Source organism: Castor canadensis, chromosome 10, assembly GCF_047511655.1.
Source record: "Castor canadensis chromosome 10, mCasCan1.hap1v2, whole genome shotgun sequence".
In the NCBI taxonomy this organism is placed as follows: Eukaryota; Metazoa; Chordata; class Mammalia; order Rodentia; family Castoridae; genus Castor; species Castor canadensis.
The window spans coordinates 139,169,360-139,195,572 of record NC_133395.1 but is presented as its reverse complement, the minus strand read 5'-3'; the positions used below and the strand labels follow the sequence as shown (position 1 = coordinate 139,195,572).

Genomic DNA, 26,213 nt, shown 5'->3' with positions numbered 1-26,213 from the left:
ATAGGAAATTGTTAATATCAAGGCTGTCTGAAAAAAAATTAAGTTGCTGTGTAGCAAAAGAGAAGAACAGTTTCTTTTCTAACAGGTACTTGCAAACAGTTACTATTTCCTGACTTACTGTGCCTTAATGATACAAAGTCACACAATTCTCATCATTGCAGCTACTAATCTCAGCGAGAGAGGGAAAAATGTTAATCTATCAATAAATGTTTATCAAACTCCTATTATGTGCCATAGAACACTCCAGGTTTTACAGTCATGGTAGATACACAAACATAAGGCATCACCACTCAAAGCCCTTACAGATCTTTGCACCTGGTAGAAGACCTATAGCACAGGCCAAAATGCCCCCTTTATCATGTCCAGAGATGTTGCTGCTCTCAAAGCAGTGACCTGGGATAAGTTATTGCTGCTTAGTTCCATGGAACAGGTGTAGATTACCAACCTGTCAGTCACATCCCAACCAGGAAGTACAAATGATTGACTTGACTGATAACCTATTTACAGTTTCCTCTCTTTGTTGTCTATACTCCATGATTGACATGTTTTCAGGTCTGAACACACTGGTGGGGTTGGGATAATTTGAGTGTTGCCTTGTTCCAAGGCTTTACTTTTTGCTCTCCCTACCCCAATTCCTTGTGATCTATCAATTATTTATAAGATTCTTTCATCTATTGAAAGAAAAGTATGCATAAGGAATGAAGTTGGGTGTCCCCTATGTTGTGAGAAATGAAAAAGGGGAGATGAATTGACATAGTCAATACAAGAGTTTACTTCATGCTAGCAATGGGTAACATAAATAGAGTATTTCTTATGCATAGACATTGTACCAAGCATTACAGACAGATCAGATCACCAGCCCTCTGAGAACATGTTTCCATTCTCTCATTTTGCACAAGGAAAACAGGCCCAAAGAGGTTAAGAACAACCCCCCAGCCACATAGCTATCAGAGGCCATCTAACTCTAGAGCCCATGTCTAAATCACTATGAGCTTGTTTTTAATAAGGGTATTGGTTGGGTTCATCAGCTTCATCTTAGAAAATGGCAATATTATAAAGCAGGAGAGTAGCGCAAGTAAGTGAATGAGGCTTGATGACAAGTAAGGTGCCTTGGGCTGGCGTATGCTAGGACAGTGAGGGAGAACTGATAAATCATAATACTGGCTTTAAAAAGCAGAGAGCAGAACTCTGACAATAGTATGCATCCTAGGTAGAATTTCAGTCTTGAATATCCTCTCCTTCCTCCCTGCCTCAGGAAGAGTATGGTCTCTCATTTCTGGCCAGCACTCACTTCCTGGTGCTGATGGGTATTACCCTAGCTAGCTATAGTTTGCCAACAGACACCCAGAAACAAACACATAGTAGCTATTAATGTGATAGGAATTGGATTTATCTTTGGCCATCTTGTATCTGAATCTGGTTGCTACTCAGCTTATTATAATTTGCATATTTTAACACTATATCCACTGCTTCTCTAAATATCAATTCAGAGAAAAGACAGATTGAGCATCCATAATTGGCAAACCCTATAGCTAGACACCTCACTCTTTTTGGTGTCTAAGGGAGAAAAAAAAAGTGCACAAGCAACTTCCAGACGTTCTACAAGCACCTGTATAATTTTCTAATCAACCTGATATCACCTTTCTAACAATGCCATTGGAAAGAGGGCAGTGCCGTGGCTCTGTCAACTGGCAAAGAAATTTGATTTCTTTTATTTAAGGTGGGAGCTTGGGAGATATTTCATAGGCATATTTTGGTGGTTTCAAAGTGAAAATCCATTTGGTTCATTAGTCACTATGTATTTTAAGGTAAAAAGAGAAAAATAGGTGAAGGGAAAGAACATATTTTCAAAAAATGAAGACAGTCCCAGGAAGATCCCAGCATTCTAGCCTTCCCCAAGTATAGTCTTTGTACAATTGAGAGATGATTAGGAAAATGAACCCAGTCCCTTTCAGATTTCCCATCTGAGCACAATTAGATTAAGTAAGATTTAGCATATTTCACCTAGTAAAAAAAGTGGACAGATACATTTTTGAAAATAAGAATTTCAATCAGGATGAACGAAACAAAGACAGGTTATTGGGTAACCCCATGTCAACAAGAAAAGTCATAAACCTTGACCTTCCAATTTTCATTTTTCTCTTAATCAGGATGTTACTGGGATTCATTTGCATGAATCCACTGACTTTCAGCTGGCTATTTTTATGTCCTGCAAATCCAGCCTAAATGTCAATTTCTGTAACAGAGCCATCCATAAAAATAAAATCAATCAGCAGCATTGCTCAACACATGAGATTAGGACATCTAAGTGAACTCTGTTATATGTTCAAGTTGGACTGGACCTGCTTCATTCCATGTCTGCATCTTCTGTGATACTTTTGCACAAACATGGGCAATCACTGCTTTGTCCATAGCATATTTTTTTATAAAAGCTTATAGATGCTTCCTCACTTCTTAAAAGGTACCCCCAGGCTTTAAAATATTGTCATGTAAAGTACTAACCACTGGGATCACTTTTGTAGGAAATGATATCAGATAATGTTCAATTTAGAGGCTCTAATCTATATTCTGAAAAGCTCCATTTTCTCTGTAGGCAGAAAGAATGGAAATGGGGGCAATAAGCATGTGGAACCCCAGACCCAAAGGGTAGAACTTCTATATATTGTTAGAAAGATTAGGTGCTCTGGGGGTACAGCAGCTCAGATTTTCCTTCTCCCAAGAGCCCAGAGCTCTTTCTCTCTCTGGTTTCTCTTCAAAGCCTTCTTGATCTTCCTGAATATGGTGCAGAGAAGTTGGGCCAGGGAATGCTGCTGAGGTAGAAAGGCCTCAAAGGTACACCTGAACCAACTCTGTTATCTGTCTTAGTGGAAACATCTCACTCCCCTGTGCTTTCCTTGTGGCTTGCTTTGGCAAAATGAATTTTCCATGTGGCTCAACTGCAGTCTTTATGTTTGGGTTAGGAGAAAGAATCATGTCTCTTTGCAATTTTAGTAAGTGACACATATATAGTCCCCTTTGGGACCTTCCATGGGTCCAGCTGATCACCATGCTGCATTCATCTTTCCCAATAGACATGACCTCATTTGAATTCAGAGATAAAGAAAATGTTTTCCTTACTCTGAAAGATTATTGGTAGGGCAATGATCTTTAGTCCTTCTTACATAATAATGGTCAACTAAGTTATTCTTTCTAGAGAGAAAATGATATCTTCTTATTAGAATCCTTTAAGTGGAGTGGCATCCTAAGTATCAGTGATACTAACATTGAGTGTAGTGGTGTGTCTGGCCCTAGAAATGGAAATAGCTCCTGGAAATGGATATTGATCATATTTAATGTGCTGTGATCTCTCAGTAGATTAATCTCTCAGCCTCTTAACTATTCTAGTAAATTATATAATGTTCCTCCAGGATACTCTTATAACTAAGGAAGTATTTACTACTATATAGAATAGATTTTAAGTAAGACAGCAATTTATTTATATTCAAAATTGCTTAGACTTCCCCAAAAGATTTATAAATAAAATAAATAAATAAATACAAAGCCAGCCAGATGTGACAGTTCAAGTCTGTAATCCTAGCTACTTGGGGGTCAGAGATTGGGAGCATCATGGTTCAAGGTGATCCTGAATCCTGTCTTAACCAGTGGCTGAGCATGGTGGCATGCACCTCTCATCCCAACTACACAGGGAAGCACACACAGGAGGATATGGTCCAGGCTGGCTTAGGTTTAAAGCAAGATCCTATCTTAAAAATAACCAATATAAAAAGGGATGGCAGTGTGGTTCAAGTGGTAGAGCACCTGCCTAATAAGCAAGGCTATGAGTTCAACCTCCAGTACTGCCAAAAAAAAAAAAATGATATGAAATATTTTTCGATTTTTCTTACTTAGAACCCCCTTCCCACAATGTACTACTTCTTTTAGCTTACAAGGAATTTTGTTTAAAGAAACAATCTTCTGATAAAGGTGTTTTAAGTTGCTAACTTTTCCCCCCAAAACTATTGTATAAATCAAGAAGAAAAATACAGAATGGTCACAAGAGACAAATACAAAACAGATTCAGTGTTCACAGGGCAGTAGACAACCAGTAGAATGAGTTATTTTCACTGACAAAGAGAAGCCTCAACTAGCTGAGTATAATGACTTAAATGATGAATTTAGGGATGGCGGTGTGGCTCAAGAGGTAGTACATCTGCTTAGCAAGTGAGGAGACTGAGTTCAAACCCCAGTATGGGCAAGAAAAAAAATGATGAATTTATAAGGTCTACTAATACCATCTTTAAGAAAGTCAGAATAACATGGTTTGTTGGGAGGAAAAACATCAGGCACCCAATCGCTCACCTTAAATAAGTATTAATGAACTTTTTTCTCCATAAAGTGGAACAAGAGATCTGTCCTGTTGGAAATGGGACTGCTTTTGGTTTTCACGTGATCGGTATTTGTGTGCATTTGTTTAATGTTCTATAACAGGAAGTAATGGTACTTGATCATTGGAACAAGTATCTAGTCACAATAAATGAGATGACAAGCTTTAACCTTTGAGCAACAGGAAAAGAAATAAGCAGCTGAAATTTGGTTCAGATTGCAAAATTCCCTGTCAAGCCATTTAACAAGAATCCCTTTAAACCTCACAGAAGCAGAAGGCAAGAGAAATGAGCCATTTCTCTCTTAAATTGAAAGCAAAGTCTGTGGTCCTGGGAGAGCCTTAAGTGCCATGTTTTTGGCAGGGAGAATTTTCCCTTTGACTGGGAAGGGAAGTCATCAGCTTGGTGACTGCTCATTGCCACTGGTCTGGGCATGAGATTGACATAGGATTTCCCACCTGCTGACCTTTACAGGTGGGAACACAGCTCCACTCCAGAAACTCCTTGACAGTGTTGCCACCAAGGACCAGTGGCTTGTGACGGTGTCTCTTTGGACTTACAAGTAAAGTATTCAGTTATAGCCTGTGAGGATCCAACCGATTCTTAGAGGACTTTCTCCACGGAGGGAGTTATGCACTAGTGGGTTCTTGACTGTACAACCAGGCAGCTGAGTATCTATATGCACACAAGAGTCAGACTGAGGTACAGTGGGATAGCTAACTGGTGATCTTGCTAGACTGCAGATCTGCCCCAGTTATTCTGGGATGGAGCCTGAGGTTACACATTTTAAACCAGCCTCTGGGGCTGCTGCTGCTGCTGCTGCTGCTGGTCCACATACCAAACTTTGAAATTTAGGGACATTTCTAGAAATTCAAATCATTTTCAAGTTCTGTTTATCACTCTTGGCCTAGTTGACACACACAATCAGAAAGAGAACCATTATTTTCACAAAATGATTGAAGTCAGCAAAGCAGAGATAAGTGAAAGCAGTTCTAGGTTGGGTTTCACTCTTTGATTTAAGACACAGAAATGTCTTAGCTTTGATTTTTCTCTTCTTTACTATGTATGTGTCATGAGAACCTGTGCAAGTATCGACTTCCAGATACAAATTTGTGTGATAAAGCATTAAAGATAATTCTAAGCCTTCTGGATGGTACAGATCTACAAAGTGTTTTTGTTCTCCACCCCAGCTTTATTCAGTAGATAACCTTGGCAATGCATACTCATTGAAGTGGGATTCAACCCAATGGAAATGAATGCTTAGCTGAGATAGGGTTTGCTTTCCAATTCTGCTTCAAACAGACTGACAACAGAGGCTCTGTCTGCTTTCTTCCAGGAAAGAGGACACACTGTGGATGATTTTCACAAACGTCCTTCTTTATAAGATGCCAGGAGTGGGTGGGCAGATGGCTCAAGGAGAACTCAAACCATTGCTTAGGAAACAGCGTCCACAGTCCTTCCTTAAGAAGGACGGATTCCATTTTGATGCTTTTATTTAACAGTTTCAGTAATGCTATGCCCTTCACATGCATTATTTTACAAACATTATTTTGCACTAATCCTTAAACTATTCTAAAACCTAGGTGTTACTCTCTCTGTTTTACTGCTGGGATTTGAGATTTGAGATTTGAGATCTCAAATTGAGATTTGAGAACTCATTCAGGGATACAGTGTAAAGCCATGATAGAGCTGGAAACCACACTTCCTCCAGAGCTCGGACTCTTAATACTGTTCGAGGTTTTTCAGGGACCATGTGATGGGTTCATTTGTGTTTCCCCCAAAGTTTCATTGCAGTCCTACCCTTCAGTATTTGTGTGACCTTACTTAGAAATATGATCTTTGCAGATATAACCAAGTCAAGACTAGGCCTTAGTGGGTTAAGGTCAGCCTTCATCTCTTGACTGTTGTCCTTGTAAGAAGAGGAAAATGTGGACACAGGCAGACCCAAAAGAAGGGGGGTGGGGAGAGTGTGAGAAGACAGGTGCAGAGATTGGAAGAATCACTTGGGGCTTCCAGAAGCTGGAAGAAGCAAGGAAGTGTCTCTTCCCCAGAGGATTCAGGTAGAGCACCGTTCAGCCTTAATATCAGACTTGAGACCATATTTCTACCCTCTAGACCTGCTTCTTATTTATGATACTTTTGTATGATTTTCAGAGACTAATTTAGGAGAGCATTGAACTGAAAGCTTTAGTTGGGCCACCCTTCCCCCACTTCCACTTGAGCTCCTGGCCTCTGGTAACCACCATTCTACTCTCAGCTTCAGTAAGATGAAGATTTTCACATTCCCACTTTGAGTGAGATCATGAGGAACTTGTCATTCTGTGCCTGGTTATTTCCTTTCACTTAATGATCTCCAGTCTGTCCATGTTGCCTCAATGTCAGCTACTAAGTTCAGTTAGACAGGAGCAGGAAGCTCTGGTGTGCCACTGCACGGCTGAGGAACCACAGATAACAGTCACGTGGTCTGTATTTCAGAAAGCTTCAAGAAAGGATTTCAAAAGTTTTCCCCATAAAGACTTGATAGATAAATGTTTGAAGAGAGAAATATGTTCAGCATTATTCAAACATTATACAATGTGAATATGCATTGAAACATCCCATCATACTTCACTGATATGTACAATTTTTGCACTGTGATTAGTTAAAATTTTAATGAAAAAGTGTGGCTCTCGTGTTAAGTGCCCTCAACATAGTAAAAAAAAAATTTAAACAGGAAGTAAAAGACACTAAAATGAGGGTGAATTTTAAGAAAATGAAGAGCTGGTTGGGCCTGTTAATAAATGAAAGTGGACTTGGTTCTATTGTCGTTTGAGAGAGGGGCGAATAGAAGAAAAGAAGAGTTAGGGGCAGAGCCACAAAGAACTGAAAGTACCCCTAAGAAAGAACAGAGACCCACAAAACAGACCGCTCACAAGGCAATAATGACTTGTCAATGCTCCTCATGGGTGACAGTGATAACAACTCCAGAACCTCTCCCAACAAAGGACAGAGATAATGACCAACCAGGTCTTACCCATAACTGGGACTGTTTATGCATACCTTTTGTCCCCTGCCCCTAATTCTTTATCTATTTTAAGCTAAAGCTCATATCTGTACCCAGAAGATGGCTGAAGATGGGCTGAGTGTTTACTTTGTCTCTTCCCAGGACATGTTCCCAGGCTATGTAATAAACATCCTTTCTCTGCCCTTCAAAAAAAAGAAAGAAAGAAAGGGCAAGACAGGGGGAGAGAGAGAAGGGGAAAGACAGAGAGAAATAAAAAGAGGGAAACTATAGGCCTAACACCATAGATGCTGTTGAGTTCAGCATCACAGTTATAAGTTGGGGCTCCAGCCAACTCTACACTACCCCCAGGTTAATAATATATCTAGTAAGTGGTGCCAAGCCTGAACACTCTCCATAAGTATTATTTCAATAATATATACTCTGTGAGAATAGTGTGTATTTCTCACTCTTATAGAAAATTGAGGTCTAGAGATTAATTTACCCAAAGATTCCAGGAGGTAAACAAGGAGCCACAGAGCCCTTCCTGTCTCCTCCCTCCCTCACTGCCCTGGGCTCTGTACATCCAGAGCAGTGCCCTACTTGGAGAGACTGAGGTTCTCTTGGAGGGTCTGGGAGTCACAGGCGAAGGAGCTGTGAGACAGTTCAGGCTCCTCATGTGCCTGCTTGCACATTCTGTTATGTGGAGCTCAAATCACTGCAGAAACAGTAGGAGATAATCTCCTTAGTTTTGTGCTTTGACTTTTAGTGACATGTTGCTCTAATTTGGATCTTGAGCGTCCTTCAACGGTCAATGTGTTAAAGGCTTGGTCCCCAGGATGGTGCTATTAGGAGGTGGTGGACCCTTTAAGAGGTGGGGCCTACTGGGTGGTAATTAAGTCATTGGGGGCTGTGTCTTCAAAGAGGATTGTGGGACTTGATCCCTTCATCTCTCTTTCACTTCCTGGCCATGAGGAGAGAAGTTTTGCTTGGCCACACATTCCCAATCACTCATCACAGACCCCAAACTACAGGACCAATAAAACATGGACTGGACCCTCAGGGGTGTCAGCTAAGGCAACCATCTTCTCTGTATGAATTAGTTACCTCAGGAATTTATCATAATGTTGAAAAGCTGACTTACACAGATTTTAAAAATCTTCCATGGAGTGGAGAAGTCTCTCAAAGAGCACTGTGTGTGCAACCTGGGTAAGGTGTCAAAAGAACAAACAGAACCCAGAAAGATGGCCCCCAACATGTGTGGTGGGAGCACTAATTCCATGGCAGGCTTTCTGAGCACCCTCTGCTCCATGCACAGTACAAGTAAGAAATGATATGGTGAGGAGTCCGAGGTAGCTTAAGTGACATCACTCTTTATTACAACACTCCTGTAGCTTCCTTTGATCTGAGCTTTTTACTGTGGTCCTCTCCTGCCAGGTAGGCTGACTCCTACTGGCAGCTCTGACCTTATTCCCTTCTTTCTCTGGCTCATTCTTCACAGGAAACTTCTCGCCATTCTTGAATACACTAAAATGGCCTTGCCATTTTCTGTATGTACGCTGTGCACTTGCTACCCTGAGCACCTTCCCATAGATCTTTCATGTCTTCTCATCCTTCAGTCTCATCTCAAATGTCACCTCCTCAGGTACATCTTATCTAAAACAGGCACACTCTATCACCATACACTGTTCCTGTGATTTTCTACAATATATCCTTCATTTTCCTTTCTTTTGCCTTTTGCATTAAAACATTAAGTACTACGTGGATAAAAATTTATTATGGATGCCATTCTACCTAACAGTTAGGAATGTCTCACCAAAGATGAGTTGAATAAATGAAACAGGACAACTCCCACACACATAAAAAAGGTGTGAGAGAGACAGGTACCAGGCTAAGGGAGGAACTCAGAGAGACATATCAGTTGTCTGCAGTTGAGAGAAATTCCCTGAAAAAGTGACTTTAAGTGTTGAGATGGGAGAGGAAGGGTGAAGGTTGTTGGCAGAGATCATGGTACATTAGGGAGAAAAGCACTATTCACTGAGTAGACCCCACACAGTGAAAGAGGAGCTCAAGACAAGTGAGGGAAAGGGCCCGGATGTTCTCGTCTGTTGGGCAGGACCAAGGTCCTGTCTTTCTTCCTCCTCATGATTACTTAGCTAGACACTGTCTGGCCTGCAGTATTTAATTAAGCTTTAACTTATCCTCTGGTCCTAGGGCTCAGGTTGGCTTCTTGATTTACTTTTCATGGCACTATCAGGCAAGGTCAATGTGCAAAACAGGCACCTGGAATCACCTGTCATGAAAATGACTGGTGATCGCCAGCAATTGCTGGGTGAGTGAGTGACAGGGGTGCACTTTGTGGAAAACCTTCTGCTGCAGCACACGTGGGCCCTGTGGGGACTTCAGGTAGGAGAGTTCTATTTATTAATGAAAATGACTTTAAATCTTTAGCATCATGCATTCTTTTGCCCTGTTAATGAGGCTGATTATAGATATTTAATGTACTTTTTGAGGAGATATGCTGAAAGTATTAAGTAAATGAAAGAAAGTCCAAGTTACAAAGAAAGCAGTATAATTCTTGTACCCTGCTCTAAGACTTGTATACTTTTGGTTATAGTACTGTTTATGTTATAGTACTGTACTGATGTATGGCATATGTATAATACATGTGTGCATATGTTATAAGTTTATACTAACAATCTTACACATTGGGTTGGCTTTTAAACTCCAGAGATCCCATCTTATGGCCGTCTGAATTCTTCAAGCACACTCAAGGGATGAGGAAAAAGGGAGCATGTATATCTTGAGGCTGAAATATGGAATATGGCAGCCTGATGGTCCATCTCCATGACATATTTACTGTCCTCTGCGCTGCTGGCTTCCTCTTACAGCAATCACAGGGGAGAAGGTACTACTTCCATCCCTACAACCTAAGCTTCTCCAAACCAGTAAAAGGAACTCTAGCCTGTGCTTGTTTGTCCTTCAATTTGAGATGCTTGAAGAAAGCAGTTTTCTAACTGGTTTGGAAGCCTCCTTCACAAGAATCCTGTTCCAAATCCATCAGGTTGCCATGGTTGGTGGTGGGGGTTGGGGAGTGGAGCCCACACAGTTATTTACATCCCATTTCTCCCTCATCCACTACCTGTGACCCTATGCCAGTGTAGGCCACAGTTGGTAAACTGTATACACATGCATGTGTGTGTACACAATGTTGAAATTACATATAGTTTATAAATGTATTTTACATTTAATGTATCTTTTGCTGAGAAAGAAATCCCAACCTAACCCCAAGCTGAGCTGCACCTCATGTTGGTCCTTTCTGCTGAGTGAGCTGAGAGATATTCCCCAACTATAGGGTGTCGGGGTGTCATGCAAACACAATGAATGGTTTCCGCCTTCACTACTGCTCTGAACGTTCCGGCCATCTTTCCAAACTTCACTTCTTATTCCTGTACAGATAAGTTAGATGTACCTTTCCTTGTACCTTTCCCTGTGACTCATTTAAATGATCATACCCTTCCTCTCTGGTAATTCCTAGTCCTTCTTTGAGACTGATCAGATGTCACATCTCTCACTAAGCCTTCCCTGATTTCCACAGGCAGAACTGAGTCCTTTTTCTCCCTCCCCATAGCACTCTCTGTTTTTTGCACAGCCAGATGTTCTTCCAGCCTTTTGATTTGTTTCCATATTTGCTGACTCTCAAATTCTACTCCTTTTCACTGTTTTCCATCTATCAGTATCGAGTCACCCACTTTTTAAAATATGTGAAAACATGCATTGAAAAATGAAATAATTTTTTAAAACAAAATAAAACCCCACAAAACCAAAAGATAGGTAGGTATGTATTATCAGAAATGAAAACTGAAGTATAAAAAAAAATCAGAGATACGAGGCAAATAAAATGATGGCAAATAAACTTGCCACATCCTGTAAAATCCTATAATTATGTGAAATTAACCAAGATGAGTGCTTCATAAAATTCCCAGTTTTATAAGCACCTCAAGATTCAGTTTTCTGAATTCGAAGTCAGTAAAGAGCTTGCTTTATAGAGCATGGGACTAAGGAAAATGGAAGCTTTGCAGGGGATTGTACTATTGTGGTACCACAGAGGCTGAACTCTGCCAAGAACGGAGTGAAACTGCAAATGATGCAGACCACTAACGAACAGCACAGAAATCCACAAGAAGTAGCTACTCACAATGGCTCTGCCTGGGATAGGATGCCTGCAGGAGTAGAACAGACACAAGGAACACAGAATTTCTATGGCAGAGACAGTGAGTATTAAGTTAGTCCCTCGGAATGCTTTGCAGGCATTTGGTCTAAGTGAAAATTTCTGGTGGCCTTAAGTTAAGCTCTACCTTCTGCTGGTATTTGGTAAATAATATTTTCATCTCCCTTTGAAACTGATGGTTTCAATTACAAAAGAAATATGGATGTCATCTTAGTAACTAGGCCAACTTGACATGGTGCTCTTGATTACTGTCCTGTCACTAAAACCGTATGCCAGGCACCATCTCCATGGAAACCCCTGGATCTCATTGAATGGCAAAACACGTGCAGTGGTCGTGCTGGACAGGAGCTTATCTTGATCAGTTGGCTGGGCTCCCTTGTGATTTTTCCTCAGGCACAGGAAGGGAAGGCTTTGGGATCTGCCTCAGTGGGCAAGAAATGACTGCACCAAAAAGCTCAGAATTTGGAGAAAGGTTAAAATGCTCAGATGTAGCCTAATTTCCTTTTTGGCAATCTGTTAAAAAAAATGCATTTTTCCTAAGTCTTCCAGAGAAAATTGGTTTTTCTTCCAAATGTGGAAGAAGAGGTAGAGAAATTCTTAGAAGTTTTCTATCTAAATGGTACAATTATTAGTTAGTATATTTCTGCAAGTCTGTACATTGAGTTTAAAGCAGTATTACTTCAACTTCATTTGCACTACTAGACATATAAATGAATGCCATTGGCCTATTCAATATACCACACATAATTTAGCCTTGACCCCAGGGAGGCTTTTTTCCTGGGAGATGATCTTTGTTTGCCTGGGACTTCCTGCAAGCCGCAGAGTAACTATATGATTTAGGTGGAGGCTGGTGATCAACAACAACAAAAAGACTGTAACAAGATTTAGGTTGGGGCCTTTGGGTCATGCAGTGTCAGTCAACCTAGAGACTGAGCTCAATCCCATGGGTAACCAGTCAACCAATCAAGCAGACATAATGGAGAGCCAGAAAATACTCTGACTACCAAGGCTCATGAGTTTCCCTGGTTGGCATTAGTCTATGCACATTATCACACATAGATGCTCAGAGGAACACATCCGTGGCTCCATGGGGAGTGGACTCCATGTTTAGTACTTTTCCTAGGTGCTTTTCTTGGCTGAGTTCAATCTGTGTGCAATGAGTGGTATTGTGAGTATCACAGCTCTCACTGAATTTTGGGAGTCTAAGTAAATTGGAAAAACTGAGGGTGGTTTTGGAAACCCCCTCATAATTATAAAATTTGGTATCAGAATTGGGAGTCATTTTGGAGAATGTAGTTGGCACACACTTTTTGCACACAATTTGATTACTTTTGACTCTGCATAGGGTCATGCATATAATACATAGAGATAGCTTTGCAAATATCTCAAACTTATTAGCCTCGAGCTAATACTCCTTATATGGATAAAGGATGAAGAAAAAAGTCAACTGAATTTGGTTAATGTAGGTCTGTAATAATGAAACCAACTTATTTGTTTGTTCCATGTCTAGGGCTACTGGAGTTAATCTGTGTTTGTAAAGAAGCTCTGTGGTCCAAGTCATTAGGATTTCTCATGGGTGGAGAGGTGGTATTAAATGCCAAGTCATCACTGAAGCCTATTGCTTTCCCATCTGCAATATTTTTCTCTCTTTTCCCTCATCTCCATCTCTATATCACCTCTGTGGTCAAGGTCAACATTGTTACCTCAGTTAATGAAATATCTCCCAGATGCATTCTAAAAACTCATATCCAGTTATTGCTCTACCTTGTACTGTAGTGCTTTTTTTTAAAAAAATGTAAGTCAGATTGCACATTCTTTATCTTTTCACAACCTGTTCTTTAAATTCTTCAACGACTTTCCAGTGCTGTTAAAATAAAGGCAATTTTTTTTCTAATTTGGTATAGAAATATCTGTGTGACATGATGCTTATTTGTTTCCCACACTTGACCTTGAACCACAGTTTCTCTGGCTCTTTCTTTCCTCTTAAGTTATACGAGGCATTCTTCATTCTTTCACATTTGCCATGCTTCTAAAATGGGCTCTTCGCACAGATTCTTCTCTTTGCCTAGATGGCTTTCCCACCTGTTTTGTGCTTATGAATGCCTACACATCTGTCAAGCATAACTTTCTTGAGAAAACTGCTTTTTATTGCTATAGCTAAGTTTTGCATATCCCTTCGCTTGTTGTTCACAGTGGTTTTTCACATTTATGAATTATCATTTGGAATCTCTGTCATCTGTAGCCTGAGCAAACTCAGATTTTGGTGGATCCATGGTTATGTGTTATTCACTGGAGCTCCAAGTTATTTTGATGAAGGGGGCATCAGACTGGACTATGTTGAGATAATGATTGTGAGGTAGGATGCTAGTGGCTATCCATTTGGAGTCAATTATCAATTGGAAGGGCTTTAGAATGCACACAGCTACCCAGAATCATCACTTGCGTCTAAGAAATGCAGCTCATAGATGCATTCAGGTGTTTTTACCCTTCTGAATTTGTCCTAGCATAAGAGTCCTTAGTATCAAAGGATGGCTTGGATAAGACAGTTGGCCAAGGTGTCACTTTGTTGGTCTAAAGTTAAGCAGAATGTTGTGAAGATGTTGTGAGATATTGAATTGTAGTTCAGTTATTTAAGGCTTGACATGCTAATCATATCTAGTCTCCATGCTTTTTGCCTTGGGGCAGAGTCTGGGGCTCCCCTGAAGACTATGTGTTCAGATCCCCCTAAGGTGAAGGGCACAACAAATGAGATCCCTTTCTTCCACTCTGCTATGGAGCATCACCAAGGAGATGCTCTATCCACATGGATGTAAGATTTGGTGTAGTGTCCCACTGCCCCTGGTGGACAAGAGGCTCATGGAACTCCAGAGGAGGTTCACTGTGGTATGTCCAGAGAGCCAGACAGTTGTAGATGGCAGGGCAAGATGGCTGGAAGGGCCTTCTTGCAAGTCTAGGTTCAGCTGGTGATCTCACAGATTTGCATTCTCACACACATTGAATACTTATTTCCTTTTGCGACTGATGTACCTTTTTGGAGGCATCCTGGCTAGCTGGAAGGTAGCTCTAACAGCACACATGCATTCAGAAAATTAAAACATCATCATTATTTAAAACACTTGAGAAGACAAAAGCTCGAATTGGATTCAGAATCCATTCATATTATCATAAGACACTTAAATATTATATTTTTCAATAAAGGAAAAGATATTGTATCTTTAAATGTAAATTCAACAGTTACACATTTCTTCATTGGTGCAGAAAACACTTAAATTTTATCATCTACTCATACCAAGGTTTTCATTTATATTCTGTATCAAGAATCTGAAGAGATTATTAACACAAAAAGTCTCAATCAAGAATTATTTGTAGCATTTTCATGCATATCAGTTGATATGAACTATCTATTCTTGGAAGCTGTACCAAGTTTTCAGTAAAATTTTAAAAAATATTAGATACTGAAATTGGATATAACTTAAATATTCAATCTCTTTTCGAGAACTTTTAAACATGGAAATCAAAGCTATAAATAACATGTAAATTTTTCAGCAAGCCTTACATAGGTTCACCCAAGGTCATCCTTTCTGAAAATGAAGTATGTAACCTCAAGACACAGAACTTGGTATAAATTTTCAAGGAAGCAATGTGACTTTAGCAAATTGCAAATCTCTCTAAGCTTCTGTTTCTGCATGGGTCAAATGTAGATTATAACATTGACCTCAGGAGTTATTGTCAAGCATAAATGAGTAAGATGTGCACAACACTGAGTATACAGCCTGTACCTAGTGAGCATCAGAAGATGAAAAAGACTGGGCCAGATGGTAGTAGGTTTCCTGCCACTCAAGGTGTTCAGGCACATTATGGGAGATCACATTTTGGAGAATGGCATGATTACAACCACATCCTTACTTAAATAACCAAGATCCCTTCCGTTGCTGAGCATCTTTGACTCCAGGGAGCAGAGCCATCTCTAGAATGAACACCACAACTCAGGATATAGGAAATCAAATAAAAAAGTCTTGATGTGCAATCTTGGAATGCACCCCACAAGACCTGATAAAAGCAAGGACTGTGACCCTCATCCTTCTCTGGAACAAACTTCTAGTAGCCTGCATTAGGCAATCTAGAGCACTGGTTAAAACACAGATTGTGGGGTCATAACCTACTGACACAAGTTTAGAGTAGATCCCCAGAATCTGCATTTTAATAAGTTCCCAGGTATTGCTGATGCTTCCTGTCCTGGGATTAGAGTCTTGAATCTCTGCATTAGAGTGTGGTCCTGACCCTTGGCTGTCATTAGCTATGTTTAGTCTATAGCTTCCTGCAATGTTGACCTAAAGCACTTATGCAGAGACCTGAGTGGTGAAGTCCAGGCATTGGAGTATCTTTCAGAGTGTCCAAGTGACCCAAAGGAGTGGTGAGTGCCAAGAACCATGGAAGCAGAACATACGACTCCAATGTGGAATTAATTTTTCCATTAGATTTTTTATTACTATCTTTTATATTTTTTAAAAATGTCATCATGACATTTGAAAAACAAGTGATTTTTGTACTCTGAGACTATTCCAATAAGTTTCATCCTCCCCTCTTCCTCCTAGTTATTCAAAAGCCGGCTTGCTGTTAGCAATTAGATGAAAATCTGTAGTCTGTAATTAAGATCAGGATATATGACAGTACAAATGGGGTTTGAATATTTTATTATTTATACTTTTATTACTTTAGGTGTTTAAAACCATTGTACTTAGAAGAATAACTTAAAGTACCTCATAAGTGAAATTATAACTTGCCATAGTGATAGGTTTTCTGTTGAGAGTGACAGAAACACCTTTAGTTAACAATAGCCAACTGCATCACACCAAATTTTCATATTCACTACTTAATGTAATTGTACAATGACTTGGTGAGGTTAGAGGAAAAACTTATGCCTAGCAGACTCACATCTGCCATGGAGATTAGGTTTTAAAATCAATATGGATGGTAAAAGTTGGGAGGAGTCAAATTTTTCCTTCCTAATTCCTTATAGCCATATCACCCAAAGTGTGATCGAAGGACCACAAGCATCACCCAGGATTTCATTAGAGGTGCACTGTCTCAGCAACCCATCAAATGTGTGCCTGCATTTTAACAAGATCCTTGAGTGATGGTAAGAGCATTACAGTGTGAGATGCATTGGTTTAAATTATTCATTAATTGCCAAGGCCTGGGACTTCGGTAGCTGAATAGTCCAGAATTACTGAGTTAGACTACTTTTCATTTTGACTGAAGCCATATATTCCCCTATGGAGGGAAGGTCTGGGTCTATGTTGAACAGTAAAAGAAGGCGGGTTATTATTTTTCCCCCTCTCCCAATCTTCTATATAGTGTGTGTGGTTCAATTATTGTTGGGTGAAATGAAGAAGACTTCACTTGGACTTCCTTTATTTGCACTTTTATTGGTTACACTTCCTGATGGCTTGCTTTCTGTCTTGTTAAGATCCATCTTGGGGAAAAACAAAGCTTTGTTAATTCTTAAGGGAAAGGAGGAGTCTCCCATGAGATGAGGACTGATCCCCTAATCCTATGATCTGAATTTCTTCCTTACATCTTGGAAAGATTTATATCCATGCCAGCTGGCGGCTGTCCTTAAAATGCCACACAACTGCTCGGTGTCCTCTTTTCCCAACAATGCATAGCAGATGTGTGGAATTTGATGTATTTAAATGCCTTTTCATCAGTGCAGAAACTGCATTTTCGGTGGCTGTTATCCCCATACAATGGGTGTTGTATAATGATTTATCATGTTTAATCAGAAATTGCAACTTGCCTCCACATAAAAGGAACAAAGCACATATTACAAGATATTTATGATTAAATCTATTTACTATTTATGAAGAATCTAAAAACTTAGCAATCTTCTTCAAAGACAAACTGTAAAGCTTGAAAAACCTCCAGCTGTTTAAAATTTCAAATCCTTAGCCTAAAGCCTGGTGGAGACTGAAGCTCTCTGTTTGAGTGCCTGCTTTAAAACAAAGCCGTCAAAGACCATTTTCTTTGTTGCTTGTTTTTCCTACTATAATCCAAGTGGAGGACTCAATGCTGCTCCCAGGATAACTGCTGATGTTGAGAAGTTTGTGTTTACAGTGCTCCCAGCTGTCACCTAGAACACAGTGAGGTGGGGAGTCGCAACAGATTTCTGCCTTAAGTGCTTTTGTTGAAGTCAAATTATTTATCCTTATCTGAACAGGAGAGAAGGTTGTAGAAGGTTACAAGATAGGTCTGACTTCTTCAAAGTTCTGGAAGATTCTCTTAAATGGTGGTGTGGGGAGGGTAGGGATTGCTAAGCGTCAGTCATGCGTCTGACCATATCCTGGGATCTGTGCCATCTCACCCAACCTTGGAAGACTCTGCTGACAGAGTGTACTCAGATGCCTGTGCTAAGATGGGAAGATGTTTATTTCAGAGTGATGCCAGCTCTGACTCTGAAGCCATAACTCTGACCCTTGACTGCTTGTGCAGTCAAAGATGCATTTCTTGCTTCCTCGCCATCAGATGGGTTTTCTTAGGCAATCAAGTTGTTCTTTTTAAGAGAAATCCATTTTCTGAATAAGTTGGGTAGAAGCTTGCAATTGCACCAGATTCCAAATGACTACAGCAGTCTTGTAAAGAGAAGTGACAGTCTTTCTAATGCTTTCACTGACATTATGAAGAACTCACTGTTAGCTAAAATAGGCAAAGAAGAAAGCTGGTTGTTGAATGATAGATTGAGCTGAAGGATTTGGTTGGTGGTGTCAACTTACAACTTGAGGTATGATTCTGAATGAGATCAATTTTAATCATAAAAACTTTAAGAAATTCTATGCCATATTTTGTTTCTCAAATATATCATTTTTATTATAGAATATTTGGGAGGTGAATGGAATGTTTTCTCCAGGATGATAAAAGAACTACTCTGAAAACTCACACCCTTGGTTTGGAGGTTTTGTTCATTTAGAGCTTTGGGGAAAGAATATTTCCCAATTTTCCTTTTAATTTTTCCCCAAATGTAAGCATGAGTGTATTGATAGCCTCTCTAAAGTTCATGTAAACCCTCTTCACGCTTACATGAGGGCCTGGGATCTGAAAACTGGGGGATCCATTTCTTCTAGGTCTAGACACATTCTTGCCTGAAATCGAACCAAATTTTGAGCTTGTGGATCCTTGGAGGGACTGCTGGGTGAGATAGTTGTTTTGAGTGTTTGTTTCTTATGGATTTTCCTTTGGCATCTTTAGCTTAGGAATTACAAAGTCTAAGAACTCATCCTGTGCCTGGGGAAGGGCTCAGCAGGGCATACTGCCTCTCTCAGAACCTCCTGCCTGATTCTGCAGGTTAACCTTCTTTGCTACGCCTCGCTTGTTAAGTCCCAAATGGTACCTTTTTCACTCCAGGATACTTTCCCCAAGCCTTCAGAATAGAATTGGAAGACAGTTCCAGTTTGAACAATGACAGTTTGCACACAAGGCCTTGAGCTTGCTTGCACTCTACTACTTGAGCTTTCCCTCCCCCCAGCTCTAAAGTTTTTAAGACATTTTATTCTGCCTGTCTCCAGCCTGTTTTATATCATACACCACCCTACCCCAGTGGTTCTTAGCTGGAAATAACTGTTGAGAAATGTCCAGAAAACATTTGGCAATTTCTGGAGAAAATTGTTTTGGGTTTTTTGTTTTCTTTTGTTTTTGATGCTTGCAGCTGCATGGTAGAAATAGTACTGGTATCCAATGGTGTCCAGTGGGTGGAGGCTCAGAGTGTTGCTTAACGTCCTACAGTATACAGCCTGGCTTCTTGCAACAGAGTTGTCCAGGCCAAAATGTCAGTAGCTCTGGGGTTGAGAAGTTCTAGCTGTGTTGATGAATGGATCTACCACTAGGAGGCAGTCTATTTGTCAGAGCACAACTCTGGGTTCAGATAGCCTGGGCTTATCCAAAATCCTCATTTGTCAGCTGCATGACATTGGGAAAGTTACTTAAAATCTCTGTGCCTCTCTTTCCTCACCTGAAAAATGAGCCCAATGATGTACTACAATGAGTTAATGCATATTAAGTGCTGGGAACATTGTCTAGTGTCTGAGCTGTGTACTCCAGATATACTACCCAGTTATCCAGTACCCAGTACCCATCTGAGTACTACCCAGTATAACGATTGCTGCTCTGCTACCATTCCATGCACTGTGACTTTACTCTTCCTGGAACACCCTCTCCTATGCAGCTTCCTTCTTTGTACCACAGTTGGAATGTCCCTTTGCATTGTCCCCTACTTTCAGCCTCTTCACAGACTCTCAGTATGTGTAAATACAGTGTCTGACAAGAAGTTATTCCTTCTCCTTCCAGCTGTAAACTTCTGTAAGAGTCACAGCTTTTCCTGTGCCAGTTTATATGCAGTTCCTAACACTCCATAAATTATGTCGGTTTACATGGGGTCAGGCTCTGTGTTCTCCATTGCTAAAGGGACTAGTAGAATGAAGAAGCTATTCCTTTACCTTTTGATACAATCGCTTTAATGAGCCTCATAAGCCTATTTGTTTGAAAACAGGAAGCCTGATTTTTAAATTAGGAATGCATTTATAACCCATGCAGTAATGGTGGAATTACTTAAATAGTTGGCAGTGAAAGATCAAACTAAACACAAGTGCAAGACACCATGCTGATTTCTCCCATCTCAAGTCCCAGCATCTCCAGCCAAGCCAACCTTCTGGCCTTGGAGAGATATACAGCATGACATGCTCTCAAGAACTAATAATTCACTTCTCCTTCCACAGCTATTTATCTTTATTCTCTATTCTGGCTTGAGCTATCTACTTTACCCTAAATAAGGTGATGAGTGGGTACTCACTGCCGATGATCGTCTACAGGTAGAAGAAAATACTTTTTCCAGAGTGTACTGTAAATCTGAATCTTCTACAATGATGGATTTGTTGTTGTTATTCTCGCCCTGATTTTAAAATGAACTTGTCAGTTCAAAGATATTGCAGCTCGTTAATGAGGAGATGCTGGGGTAGAATGGGGTCAGAATGAATTCTAAACTACTTGTGTCACTAATTCCTCGAATGAGTTTCTTAACCTCCGTGAGCTTAGTTTGTACTTTTAGAAAGGAGGATAATGCCACGTACCGCAGCAAGATGCCCTAAAGATGAAACGGATGCTATATGTGAAACAAATAAGAAAAGCAAACTGTAAAATGTTACATAAGGACAAGGGACAGCAGTTAATTGATGATAATGTAACTTTTTAAGATTGGTTAGATTTTTCTTGTTATCTTTTTTCTGTACCCCTACAACACTGACTCATTGACACTGTTTTGGTGACAAGACTTAATAATCAATATCATCAGTCTTTTTTTTTTCATGGTTTGTATGCAAGTTCACAGAAAAAGCAGACCTTTTGCATCTTGAGTTCTATTGTGGATTGAGCATCTGAGATATAGGGAGAGGTCTCCCATGTGCTGCAGAATACTAAAGCAGCTTGATAGAGCTGTTCTGGAGGTAAGTGTGTTACTCTTGTTCTTACTCCTAGCTTCCCACACTGGTTTGATAGTAAAAGTTCTGCCAACATGCAATCATTGATAGCAGGGACTCCTCTAGCCAAGGTATAGCATGACTAACTGTTTGTGGTTCTCATAGACTTCTGCTTGTAGGAAATGACAGCCATCTTCTACCCTTAGTCTGTATTTTTTTTCTTCATTCTTACACAGTAACACAGAACCTTCTGGACCATGATGCCAGGGACTAGCCATGTATAGGACAAGTAAGACATGTCAATTGGGCTTTTGGAGGGAAAGTACAAAGCATTTTCCAGCCAACAAAAGAATCTCAAAATTGGCCAATCACAGGGGAAGAGTGTCTGAAAGTAATTTAAGAGTGGATGAAAGCCCATGTTCACATCCTTGAATATTTAACTTGGCTTTTCTGTTGATGACAAACAGTGATTGCCATTTGGATGGTGATTTAAAAACCCAATCTTTCTCCTACTAAGACTACATTCAAGTGTAAGATCAATAAATATTCAGTATTATAAATAGCTGGTGAAAAGACTGGTAGAAACTTTTCACAACAGAAAAAAAAAACCATTTCTGGCCAATAGTTGTTTTTATATTTGTTTTGTTTTTGTTACTTCACAATACTTATTGCACACTCCCTAATGTAAACTATTTTTTACTAGATGCTATAAAAGAAATGACCCCAACACTTTTAGAGATAATCTGTAGACTACTTCCATAAGCAATAGAGATGGCTAAGAAAAAGGTCATTTCTTTTATAAAGGAATGGCTCAATGCTGTTCAACAGAACTTTATTATGAAGACAGGAATGCTCTATGTCTTTGCTGTTTAGTATGGTGACTGCTAGCTATGTGTGCCTGTTGAGCCCTTGAAATGTAGCTATTGTAACTCAGACGCAAAATGCTTAATTTCATTTAATTTTAAATAATTTGAGTTTAAATAGGCACCTGTGGCTAGTGGCTATCATATGGAGAGTTGTACCTCAGTTGGCAACAGTCATGATATTACACATTGTGTTGGTATTTTATAGATTAACTCATTTAATCCCTTTAACAACTCTATAAAGAACTTACTAACGTTATACCCATTTTAAGGATGAGAAAACTGATGGATAACGTGAGCATGAAGGAAAAGTGGTGCTGGTAACCTTAGTCTTACTCTAGTTACTGTGTTGTATGTCTACAAGGTCATGGCTAATCTATTAACAGCACTGGTTACTGTACATCATTGCCCGGCCATGTTAACTACTCAATTAGGCACATCATAAAGCAGAAGTGAAGATTTAAAGACACTATTCTCTTTGAGGACATTTGAACTAAATAAATGCAGAATTGCTCTGCTGAGTAGCTTGAAATGATTGTGTATAGGCCCATCAACTCACTTGGTGAGCTAACAGCACTGTGGTCCATTGAGTGCAGGAAAAAAAGAAATATTGACATAGCTTCTTATTGGCTGTTGTCATGGAGATGCAGCTGTAAATGGTAGTGCTGTTTCCCCACCCCAGTCACAGAGACCAGTAACTGCTCTGCCTCTTTTTAGTCTGCAGCACCAAGCTGAAGAGCCTCTAAACAGAAGGCCTTGACACAGCTTGTCACAGTTCTAGCAGACAGCTAGAGATGACTTCCTGGGGATATGGTAGATGCTACTTCTGTGGTAACCCAAATACTCTCCCAAAGCATGTCATTTTAAAATCCTGGAAAACATTTTGCCATGACAATCATCCCTATCTATATGTATTGATTATCAGGCAGAATTTAGGGGGGATAAATGAGGTTTCCCTGACTTGGTATGCGTCAGAGTCACTGGGAAAGCTTCTTAAATACAGGTGGCCTTCTGATGCACACAAAGTTAGGGGAACAAATGACTTAAATTAGACTGATGTGTAAGCTGAAATGTATTTCAGAAGAGTTTTTTCTTGGCAAATTTTCTGCTCCAAGTAGAATTTTTCAAATCAGTCCTTGGTATTTTCTTAAATCTCTGAGTTACAAACAGGTAGTACTAATTTAATATAAATGTCGCCACCATGGTGATCATATTGAATGAGTTTTTGCCTAAAGTCAGGAAATATGTGCTATGTTATGAAATTAAATGAAAACTAAGTGTGTTTAAATGTGATTTCCCAGATAGCTCATTTGATAGTGCAGTGAAATTTTGGCTTTAAGGCAGCATTGCTCCAAAAAGAATCAATACTAAACAGGTTGAAGACAAGACAGGAGATGTATTGACATTTCAATCTGAAAATCCTGCAGGTTTTTCCAGACAAAAATCAGATGCAGATGGATTGCTTGACACTCTCAAATTTTATTGCATGTGGTACAAAAAGAGAATGCGTACAAGGGATCAGAGAGATTATCAGATTGAACCTCCATATTCTTTCCTAAAAAAGAAACAGAAAATTCTAGTTAATTTAACTTAAGGTGACATAACAAGGCTAAAAGTTAACATGGCCATAGGTACTATTCCAAACACTGCTCTGAGTGTTTTACCATACTTACTCCTTACAACTACCAAATGATATATTTTATAGATGAGGAAACTGAGGCACACCGAGACTCTTTTTGGAAGAGTCAGATTTTCCTGCATGGCCTAAAATGATAGTCTCACATGCTAATTCCTTAATTTACATTCTTTTCCTGTAAATGAGAGTGGGATAAGAAATGCCACGGAAGCAGACTTTTCCCAAAATAAATCTTTGTATGGACTTTGCCCCATTTTGCAGCATGTATGTGTTTCCTAAATAAGTTTTAGTTAAAGACTGTTGTGAGCCATGGTCTATGACTCTTAGAGTGTATTTATCTAATTATTTTGGAATACTGAGAGCACATTGCTGGTGTGTTTTGGGGATCATCCCTGACAAAGCTCACACCAACTGGACTAGGTTTGTTTCATTTATTAAATCCACTGGTGGGCTGGGTAACCAAGCTTCCTATGGACACTTAGAATGACACAGACTGATACTTGCCTTAGACCATCACTTGACTATTCACCAGCATGGATGGACATTTGCAGTTATGTTTTATACCTGAAGAGAAACAATAGCTCAAGTCTCAGTCTGGACTTCAGCAGACCACAGTAAATTAAAATGCAAATGAAATTCGCAAACATGACAAAAATAAGGGAAAGTGGAATTAAGTTCCTTGAATGAAAATCTAGCATTTTTTGTGCTAACCCAAGGGAGTCAGCTTAATCAAATGTTTAGCTCTACTGATGATAATGACGCTGGTGGCTAATTGTTTTTATTGGGTTTTGCTGTGGCAGGAATTGACTTTTCATATTTTTATTCAGAGGAAGTGCCATTTTTTTCAATGCTAGCAAATTCTCTTCTGAGTTTAATCACCTTTGCTTGTGGCTCCACATCAAAATCAACCATGTCAAGCAGTTCTGGAGTTTGCTTATAACCATTAATAAATGAAGACTCACGATTTTTAACTCATAACAGGCTGTACTCAGCTCAGGATAACCAGTAGACCTCCTTGGTGGCTTTCAATGAATTGTCAAGCGTTAAAGGATTTCAGGTCTGGAGAACCACGTTCTTTGAAGCAGAAATTATTCTCTAATTTTTCAGACCACCAAATTTACCCAAGACGAAAAGAAATTACATGAAGTGATTTTACCATTTGCAACATTGTACAGCAAAAAAGGGCACATCTCATTCTACAATGACTCTGAAGTCAGATTTTGATTTCTATCTGAAACTTTGGGGGGCCTATTTTATTTTCAGGAAATTGAGGGCCTGCAGAATCAACTGATGAGAATAGGAAATGCTGATGTAGGGTGAAATATTTGGTCTTATTCTATTCAGTTTCAGAAAAGTTCATCAGAAAGGCCTCTGTCCACAAGACCCAAGTACAATGTCTGCTCTGCCACTCACTGGTATGTTTTGCCAGGAAGTTACTATCCGGCTCTAAGCCTCAATATGTTCATCTGTCGAGTGGGGACAAGACCTGCCTCAAAGGATGGTTGCAATCTTTGCAAATTCCATGGCAATAAGGATAATATGGTAGAATTATTATCACCATAATTAATATTAATTGCTACACAGCACCATTCTAGACTCTGAAGACTGAGATGAAGGGAAAGGGTAATAGGAGGGATGAATCTGATCAATACACATTATATGCATGTATGGAAATAACAAAAGACTGAGAGGAGTGAGCATGGTCCTTCAGTTCTATATTTGATCTGTTTGATAAATACCAAATTTCAAATTACCTGAGATCTGAGTGAAGATCTCAGAGAGGTTTTACTTGCTGATTTTGCTACATGCTGGCCTTAACAAGAAGTCAAATGTGTTTTCACAAGCTAAGATGAAGGACTCTGTTCTATTCAGTCATTATTTTATGACTCAAGATACCCAGCACTATTATTTGTACTTAAAATGCCTTTCAGTTTGCCAGATGGCCTGGGGTTTGACTGTGGAAGTTAATCACACGGAAAGGTTCATACATCAGGTGGTATGAGTCTACATGTCCCACAGCAGCCTTGCTGAGTGACTGATAGCTTTCTCCCTGTCAATTTCACTAAGCCAAGAGACTATTAATGACCCATCAAAAGACCACAGTGACCCATTTTGAAAACAGCTTATCATACTTAGAAAAAAGGTTGCCTCACATCACTAGCCATCTAAATGTCATCCCTTCCAACCCTGGTGTTTTATGGTACACAAAATATGTAACCACACCAGCAAAGGGAAAATAAATAGAGGAATGGAAAATTAATTAAAAGCATACCGAGATTGGTGAGGGTAACATGGTACTTACATATTTACATTCCCTCACGACACACAACCTTGACAAAGGAAAGCTTGTTTCCATCTTATGCATGAGGAAACTGAGCTATATGTAATGTGACCTATCCATGACTATAGACATTTATGAGGTGAAGGAAGGAAGCTTATGCTATCCCAACTATCAGAGCCAGGGTTTTCCTTAACTGTGGCCAGAGAAAAGGATAGTGCGTGCAAGGTCATAACCAAATACTACAATCAACACTTACCCAAGCAGGTAGGCTGATTCACATCTTATTCTTCTAAGTGTTGGGTCAACTCAGCAAGAACAAGCTTGGGGACACATCGTCACCATCTTCCTTGTGCAAGCTGAGGTCCTCTGAGGCTACTCTGAAAGAGGACAGAGATAG

General features: G+C 39.7%; 1 protein-coding gene across 7 annotated transcripts in view; it reads right to left on the bottom strand.

Moving 5' to 3' along the window:
- Grm7 (glutamate metabotropic receptor 7) overlaps positions 1-26,213 on the bottom strand; it is a 797,981-nt gene that overhangs the window by 15,247 nt on the left and 756,521 nt on the right. For 2 of the 7 annotated variants that reach the window (XR_012436366.1, XM_074044290.1), the window contains one exon: positions 3,942-26,193. The exons of 4 other annotated variants lie outside the window; for them this stretch is intronic. The gene's annotated coding sequence lies outside the window, so the exon portion shown is untranslated. Of the gene's footprint in view, positions 1-3,941; positions 26,194-26,213 lie in introns of those variants that run through there. One more of the 7 variants, XR_012436367.1, reaches the window with a different exon arrangement.